Source organism: Octodon degus, unplaced genomic scaffold, assembly GCF_000260255.1.
Source record: "Octodon degus isolate 3935 unplaced genomic scaffold, OctDeg1.0 scaffold00275, whole genome shotgun sequence".
Taxonomy (NCBI): Eukaryota; Metazoa; Chordata; class Mammalia; order Rodentia; family Octodontidae; genus Octodon; species Octodon degus.
This window is the reverse complement of record NW_004524851.1, coordinates 234,471-244,254: the sequence shown is the minus strand read 5'-3', so window position 1 is coordinate 244,254 and position 9,784 is coordinate 234,471.

Sequence of the window (9,784 nt, the reverse complement as noted above, 5' to 3'; positions counted from 1 at the left end):
ATATTTCCATTTTCTGTTGACTTTAAAAAAAACAGAGGTTTGTACCTATGTTGTTTATTTATTATTTCTTGCCTATATCTTGTAATATGAGAAACTACTTTGGCAGTAACAATAGACAATGTATTAACCATTGTTACTCTCGTAAAATCTTGTTTTGAGATTTTGTACCATTGTTTTTATTTTTTTTCTTTAAAATAAAATAACTGATGTCAAAAAAAAAAGAAATTATACTACAAAGCTACTGTGATAAAATCAACATGGTATTATTGGCAACAAAATAGACCTGAGGATCAATGGAATAGATTAGAAGATGCAGAGGCCTCTACAAACACACTCAGCTACCTGATCTTTGACAAAGGGTCCAAAAACACTTACTGGAATAAAGATAGCCTCTTTAACAAATGGTGCTGGAAAACTTGGCTGTCTACATGCCGAAAACTTAAACTTCACCCAGATCTATCACCATGCACTAAGCTAATGTCAGAATGGATTAAAGATCTAAACATTAAAACAGAAGCACTAAATCTGGAATAAAAAGTAGGAGGAACTCTTGAAGACATAGGAATAGGCAAAGAGTTAATGAACAAAAATCAAATCGCATGGTTAACACTTGAAAGAATTGACAACTTGGACCAACTTTTATCGAGAAGCTTTTGCACGTCAAAAGAAATTACCAACAAAGTGATAAGACAACCCACAAATTTTGAAAAAAATTTTAACTAATAAGCACTCAGACAAAGGTCTGCTCTCTAGAATTTATAAAGAACTAAAATGCATTAGGGCCCCTAAATTTAAAGACCCAGAAATGGGCATCCAAGATGAACACATACTTCTCAGAGGACAAAATTAAAGAAGTGAATAAACATATGAAAAAATGCTCCTCATCACTAGCCATCCATAAAATGCAAATTAAAACAACACTGAGGTATCATCTCACCCCAGAAAGAATGGCTATCATAAGGAAATCAACCAACAAAAAATGTTGGAGAGGTTATGGGGAAAAGGGAATCCTTCTCCACTGTTGGTGGGAATGTAGACTGGTGCAACCATTATGGAAATAATGTGGAGTGTGGAGACTCTTTAAGAAACTAGGACTGGAAATCCCATTAAAGCCAGCTACTCCCCTACTGGAAATTTTCCCGGAGGAACTGAAAACGTCATATAGTAATATATGTGCACCTATGTTCATAGCAGCACAATTTGTGATAGTCAAATCTTGGAAACAACAAAGATGCCAGTCACATGAGGAACGGTTGAAAAAGATGTGGTATTTTTATACAATGGAGTATTACTCAGCTATAAAGAATGATAATCTTGAAGGCTTTATACTTAAGTCAATGCCACTTGAAGATATACTCATAAGTGAAATAAACCAGACCCACAAGTGTAAATATCATGTAGTCTCCCTAGTATAAGAAATCAAAAGAAGAAATGCAAATAGAAAGGTATAACACAACTAAAAGGAAATTGAGAACTTGAGGACTGGACAACGAGAAAAGGGTAAGGGGAGAGCTGGGAAACAGGACGGGGACAAAGCCATACACTTGTATGCACAAGATGGGCAGGGCAATCATCCTGACTAACTATACATGCTGATACCTGTGAACCAAGCAACTGCACTGAAGATAGCAATGTGTAACAGAAGGGTCATGCTTGGAATGCCTGTCATTCTGTTCTTCTAAATACATACTTCTTGTCATGACATACCAATTATTACCATATTGTCTCACAATTAAAAGGGTTTTTTTGTTTTTTGTTTTTCTTTTTTTTAAATGGGTATTAAATTTTAAAAAAGACACAAGAAAAAAAAATGTCAAAGGACTGTCCTGCTCCAATGCTGTATATGGTTAGATTTCTAAATTTCTGTGTAAAAATATGTTTATTCTTATTTAAAATTTTTTTTCTTCATATATTTCTTCATATATTTCTAAAATTTTATTTCTTCCATATTCTGTAAGGACTTAAATTTCAACACATCAATACTTGATGAAAAATAACTGTTTCACGTTATGCCTAAGATGTTCGATATTTAGATAGATAGATAGGGTAAACTGAACTTCATATGTTGCAGGGTAATAATAAGCTTCACTTCTGGAGGGTTAACAACCTAAGTTTGCAGATCAAAAATTGGAGAAAAGGAAGGGATGCAAGGTCCACCAACATTTTGGCCCTAGCTTTTCAAGGTCAGTGAAGACTGAGGACATAGAAGAACCCGTCCTGTAACATCATGTAACTCAGTTGTGCCCCCAATTTTCTGATCAAGGAGATTATGGAGCCACAGAGGAATGTAATCAATGATGTATAGTGTGCCTAAGGAGAGTCACATGGAGAGAAAACTTTCTCTCAGGCTTTCACAGAGAGCACATTGGCTAAGCAATGGCCATGACTCATCCACATGGCTGACACTGACAAAGGATCTACAAAGTGCAGTATAGGGTTACAGGATAAATCCTGATGGGACTTGACTGACTTTATCAGATACAAAAGTTACATTTCTTGTTATGTAGGTCTTGCTTTATTTTGGTCTTAACCATTCAGCAAAAAAAGGATAAAGATGATGTATATAAAGTAAAGCTGGGGCTGGTGAGATGGCTCAGTGGTCTAAAGCACCTACTTAGAATAAACTTAGCAAAGCAAAGGGACCACGGTTCAATCCCCCAGCACCACATGCCAGCCAGGGCCCCCCCCCCCCGTGGGCTGAGCTGGCCACACACACACACACACACACACACACACACTAAATAAATAAATAAAATTTAAAAATAAATAAATAAATAAAGTAAAGCCATATTAATATGCTGAGCTGTAAAAGGCTCTAGTCATCAACTTCTGTGGATAACCCACTACTATTGTGGACTACTGGCCTATGTTAGATTGTTTTGCTGAACTCAAGCACCTATAATATTTAGATGCCAATAGAATACCCATCTCTGACAGGACTGAACTGGAGAGGGGGGATACAGAGGAAGGACCATTTTGTGTTTGTATATATAGAATAGTTAGGATAGATGTATGGATGCTTTTGCTTGGTTCAGTGAGAGGAAGGATTTATAGTAGTAGTGTTTGGACGGGATGTCCTGGCTGCTTCTTGTGCTGTGGATGACCACTGAGAAGATAACAATGTGCAATGTATTATTTATTGAAAATGTCCTATTAATCAGCTTGGAAGGTGTCTCATTGATATTTGTTTCTCAATAAAAGAAAAAAAGTTCAAAGGTCCAATTATATTATAAAAGTCATAAACATCATAAATATTTTAGTTTACCAGAATTAAAATACAAATAAGGTCTACATGTTCACATATAATGTGAACAGGGGATCTCTAAGATCCCCTCCTTTTTTTTTAATTTACTTTTTCTGTAAAGCTTACAGTAGTATGCATTGTTCTGACTGAGTTCCCCAGGTACCATCTAGTTTATCTTTCTTTCTGTCCTCCATATTTCCAATTGAACTCAGAGGATTGAACTCAGGCCCTTGTGATTGCCAGGCAAGTGCTAATTCTACTGAGCCATCTCCCTGGCCCCTGCTCTTTGATGTTTTCCATCGCCATGAACATTGGTAGTTGGTAATCAGAAATCTGATCTTCTTTCTTTCTTTTTTAAAAAATACATTTGGTTGTTGCAGAGTCTCACTCTACAACTCAAACTTGTGGTGATCCTCCTGCTTTCAGCCTGCCCAGTCCGGGGATTATGAGCATGCACCACCACACCCAGATTCTGGCTGGTTCAGCCTGCCCTGGGGGTGGGGCAGTAGCAGCATGTAGTGCCAGGGATCAAACCGCAGTCCCTGCATTTGCCTAAACTAGCCTAAGCAGGTGCTTTAGTCCACTGAACTGTCTCACTGGCCTCCTGAGCCTCTTTCTCTTGCAATGTTTCTTCATAAGTGGTGTTAGGGTTTGTGTTTAGTTGTCCCCCAAAAAGCCTCATGCAGTCATGGGGCAGCTTTTAGAGTTTGTGATTAAGTCATGATCTAATGCTGGGATTATGGGTGTGAGTCCTGCACCCACTGTGGGGCAGATAATCTGCACACAAATGTAAGGAGGGGAGAGAGGCTTGCTGAGCGCCGCAGTCATGGCTCCTCCCTTGCTCTTTGATGTTTTTTGTTTTTTGTTTTTTGGAGGTTTTTTTTTGTGGACCCAGGGATTGAACTCAGGCCCTTGTGATTGCCAGGCAAGCGCTAATTCTACTGAGCCATCTCCCTGGCCCCTGCTCTTTGATGTTTTCCATTGCCATGAACTGATGTGCCACTCTGCCTTGGAGCCAGCTGAGTGCGGACTGAAATCTCCACTAACTGTGAGCTAAGTAAACCTTTCCTTTCTTAATTTTGAGTGTCAAGTACTTTGTCACCGCAACAAGAGAAAAGTGAGATAGGTGGTGCTACTGTCTACTTCCTAGAGAAGGCTCTCTCTCTCTCTCTCTCTCTCTCTCTTTCTCTCTCTCTCTCTCTCTCTGTCATCTGCCATCAATATTCAAGGACTACATATCTTAATTTATTACTGATAGTAAACATGATATTCCAACTCAGTATTTATCTTTCAGTGAAAGTACATCAAGAAGGGAATTTCCCTCTTCTCCATGGATATTCAATAGCACAGTAAGTGAGGTGAGTTGAACGTTTGAATATTTCTATAGGCAGCATTCACAATGTATCAGTTTTGAAAATAAGAAGCTGAAGTACAAGGTCTATGGTGTCGGTCAGATTTCTTTTCATTAAGATTAGCATACATGCATTGGCTAGATGAGGGAGACATAGAACTGAAGTATATGAAAGATTTGAAGCATAACTCATAGGGCCATTTCAATATACTAGTGCCTTGCTATTTCACAACTTGACTTTTGTGGACAGACTCACTTTTTCACAGGCCTTCAAAAATATTAATCTAAATTATTTTTTTAAGTAATTTATTTATTTGTGTGTGTGTGGCCAGCTCAGCCCACCAGGGGGTGGGGCTGGCTGGCATGTGGTGCTGGGGGATTGAACTGTGGTCCCTGTGCTTTGTTAAGCTTGTTCTAAGTACATGCTTTAGACCACTGAGCCATCTCACCAGACCCATAATCTAAATTATTTATCACAGATTTTTACTATATCCTGGGATTTTGCAGTACCATACAGTATATGTGTGTTTTTAAAATTATATAGGTTTACAAGTTTAGAAAATGGTAAGAATGCTAGAAGTGTTTTTTAAAGTGTGAGAAAGGTTTATAAGACTGTGTGAAGGATTTTTAAAGCCTATATATATACTGAAATAAATATAGCATCCCTACTCCACTGATTTCACTTATGCCATGAGTGTCTGAAGCAACCCCCATGATAAGTGAGGGACCACTGTAATTGAAGAAAATACAGTTTTAGTTGAAAGATAATACACATCTCATAAAATTCACTCTTTTAAAAGTGCACAATTAGGTGGTTTTAAGTATATTCACAAAATTGGACAACACCTTCACTAATTCCAGAGTATTTTTTGAATGTGTTTAGTACAGGGTCCACAGGGTCTCACTACACAGATCAGACTCATGGTGATCCTCCTGTGTTCAGCCTCCAGAGTAGTTTACTAACTCCAGAAGGAAGTTCATGCCCACTGACAGCCATTCTCTCCTGGCTGCTCACAGCCCCTGATAACTGACAATCCACTTTCTGTCTCTGTGGCTTTGTCTAACAATACTTTTTTCAGTCCGAGGTATCAGACCCAGGTCCTCACACATGTACTAGCACTCGCAACCCTTGAAAATGCATTCCTTGCAAGCACATTTCTATCAGAAGGCTGGGGATAGAGCTCAGCAGCATGGTGCCTGCTGCCAAGCTCAGAGTCCTGAGTTTCATTTCCAGTACACACACACACACACACACACACACACACACACACGCACGCACACACACGCACACACACGCGCGCGCACACACACACGCACACACACACACGTATGTTCTAATATAAAAAATGACAATATGTAAAGTCAAAAAGCAAATCTCAACAAATTCCAGAATTGACATGATACTGACCATATGTATTCTCTGAATATGTTGTAAATAAGCTGGAAATAAAGAAGAAGCCAGGCATGGTGGAACACACTGTCTTAGTTACTTTTTACTCGTTGCTGGGGCAAATACCAGACACTCAAATTGAGGGAAGGAAACGTTTATTTAGCTCACAGTTACTGGAGGGTTCAGTCCATACTCTGCTGGCTCCAAGGCAAAGGACAGCAGTTCATGTTGCAGAAAACAATGAAGAGCAGAGGAGGAGCCGCAGCAGCTGCGGCGTCCAGCAAGCCTCTCTCTCTTCCTTCTGTGCTGACTCACTCCACAGGGAGCTCCTCCAAAGTGGCGTGGCTGCGAGATCAGGCTCCTCTGAAGACTGAGACTTCTCCATGGAAGCAGGGCAGGGCGGCAGGAGGCAGGAAGTCGGGCAGGGCAGCAGGAAGCCTTTCTCAATTCCTGGGCCCTGCCCACCTGCAGGGTGAGGCCGGCAAGCTGCTGGAGCTGATTCAGCCAAGTTGCATAATGTATCAACTAACACACATGCTCATCATCCTAGCACTCTGGGAGCCTGGGGCAGGAGGCTAGCAAGTTTGAGCCTAGCATAGGAAACTGGGCAACTTGGCAACCTAGCAACTTGGTGAGATTCCATCTCAAAAATTGAAAACAAAGTTCAGAGAGCTGCAGCTCAGTGTGAAGGCCCTGAATTAAGTCCACAGTACTATGGTCAATCAATCAACTGATTGAAGCATACCATGTAGCTGAAGATTAATGACCCACTTGTTTGATTCATGGGGGTCACAATGTTAGTATTCATACTGCCTAAGATATCCCTTCCTTTGTAACTATTTAAGCCCACATGCAAAACTGTTAGCTGTCAAGTGAAAGATACGTAAGAGCATTCAAACTCTTCATAGACATGTAAGAGATGGAGGGAGGGCGGGCACAGTCTGAAGAACCCCACACTGCAGTGATGCCCCTAAGAGAGGAAGTGGAACTGTGCAGCTGGAGTCCAGAGCTGAGGCAGGAGGAGGAGGAGCCGCAGTCTGCCCACTGGCCTCATCTTTCTAGGTGTGCAGGTGCTCTGCTGACTGAGCATGTGCCCCACCAGGTGCCAGCAGCAGTACTGGGTCACAGGGATATGGATCCCTGTTGCCACCTGTGCTCAAATACGTTGCATCGTCACACACGGCCCCACAGTGTCTTCTAGGTGCAAATGCTGTCCTGTCTCCCTCACCTGCAACGATGTGCAAAGATCCTCCTGTCAGCCACTTTCTCGTCACTGGAACAAAGCACCTGACACCCACAGTTTTCAGGAAGAGAAGTTGGTTTTGGCTGGCCCCAAGGCAAAAGCAGCCTGGTGGTGCAACGGCCAGGAGCCCTTTTCACAGGTGTGGCAGCCACAGAAACAGGAGGTATAGATCTGCTCAGGGAGATTTTCAACGACTTTTAAAAGATGAAAGTATATTCATTACAAAAGCACAGCATTTATGAGCATGGTCAAATAATATGTTACCACACATTGCGGCAGGAGACAGCATCAAAGATGAAGGGGAATCCTCTGGGGATCTTGCATAAGACAAAGCCTTCTGTGGGAGAGCTACTGAATCCAGTTTGTTAGCTTCTGAAGTACTGGGTTCAGACAAAAGTGACTTGGTGCCAAAAGGCCTGTATGGCTGACTAGAAGACATCATTCTCAGCCTTGCCTGGAGCCTGGGAATGGTCAGTGTTGTGGTGGTGTCAACAGTTGCCTCTATACATTTCTTTCCCAGAAGGTAGTCCACCTTGCTGCAGAAAGACAGCAGCCAAGGTCATTTCAGTGAGTATATGCATTTCACCAACTCGCACTTTTAACTCCGCCCCTGTAGGTGACAGGGCCAGATACAGGAAAGTTGTTTATGCCATTGCAGCCAGGGAGCAGAGGGAGGAGGGAGGGCCGGGCCCAGACACGCACCCTTCTGGTTACACCACCTTGGTCGCACCACAGCAGGGCCCGCCTCCTAACAGCATGTTTGATTACTGACCTGGCCAATGGATGAGTGCTCCGCGATCTATCACCCTCTACATACAGCAGGCTTGGGGGACACTTTAGATAGAAACCAAGACAGCTTTGCAAAAGCTAAATGACTTCTGCTGTTCCCATGCTCCTGACTATGTGCCGACTCAGTCCTCCAGTGTCCCCATGTCACCCTGTCCTCTTGCACTACAACTTGCATTCCAAGCAGCCCTAGTGTCTGTACCTCCAGACACAGAAACACTCAGATGCTTTTGTCTAGCCACTGTGGATGAGAACAGCTCACCAAAATATGTAGTAGGGCAGAAAGTAGACCACAAGAATAAAAGGAAAGATCGACTCACTTTTAGTGGACTGAGGAGTCCACTGTGTCTCTCTGACCCCTGGACTCTTCTGACTCTCCTGCTAAGGTGCTAAAGGTGCTCTGGAGTTGTAGAACATGAAGAACATGGGAAGAACATGGGCCCTCATGACTTAGCCTGTGTGCAGGAGCTAGGCAGAGGCCCCACCAACTGCACAACTAGAAGACACTGCTGGGGTGTCCTGGTACCAGTGCTCTGGAGGGCCCATTGTCTCACCAATGAAGGTGCCCCACTGGTGACAGCAGCAAGACATCAGCACCTACTGCACAAAGTGGACCCTGTTTCCATCAGTGTTGGCAGCAAATTCCAGAGCCCTGCAATCGGTAGACATCTAAGAATGCAAAAAGTTCTTTGAACACAAGAATACTTTGGGTTCTGTACTCTTAAACCCAGCTCCATGTCCCTCAGCTTTGCCAGGGAAAAGTAACAGAAAGATGAAGCTTGGGGTTCTAGTAACTGGAGTTTTAATTAAGAAGAGGCAAGTTTTTTCCTCCTTATTACCTTTCTTAATCTGGTGGCCAAGAAAAATAGTTGTGTATGAAATTCCATGTTGTTTGAAAATTTAGTGAAACAATTGTCAGATGATAACTGCCAAAGTCAAGACTCGAGGTCCACAGATGGACAGCCACAAAGCCATTGGCAAAGAACCAAGTGTGGACATCTGCTCTGGGTCTGCCGCAGAGGAGCCACGGGAGTCAGGTCACTGCATAACACATTTCCAAATATTATTTTCTCCTGGATATGGCTTACAAAGCATACCCCAAACTGAATGAAGGATTTTTTTTTTTCCCAAAGCAAGCAATCTGAAGTCAGAAGTAGGTTATGTGACTTTAAACTTCAAGTACACATGGGAAAACCCAGGGCCTCAAATCAGGGAGACTCTCAAGTGGCAATTTTCATTATTTTATTATGCTAACTCTGGTATCTAACATTTCAATATTAGTCTAAAAGCATTTGCTATGGGAGCAAACCTCCAAGAGGACCTATAACTCCAGAGTACTCTGTGCACTTAGACTTGGCCCAGTTACACAGGCAACTGTCCACCAGTGCTCACCTCATTCTCCTTCTGTTCTACACGTTTCTCTCCAGGGCGGCACACACACAGATGTCTGCAAGATAAAGCTGTGATGCGCAAGGTGGCATGTTGGATCACAGACATGGCATATAGAAAGAACCTGCACACATTTTCTTAATCAGTTCAGACTCATTAAATCAGACATAATCAGACATAATCAGGTACAGGTTTTCTTGAAAAGTACACAGTTCTTGTAAAACTATATAATAATAATACTTTGTAAGTAGGATCACAAGTCTGCATCTTGTACAGCAATTAACCACTAAGAACAATATATGCAGTGTATTATTTGTTGAAACTGTACTTTCGATTTGATTTGAAACTGTCTCATTGCTATATGTTTATCAATAAAACTTT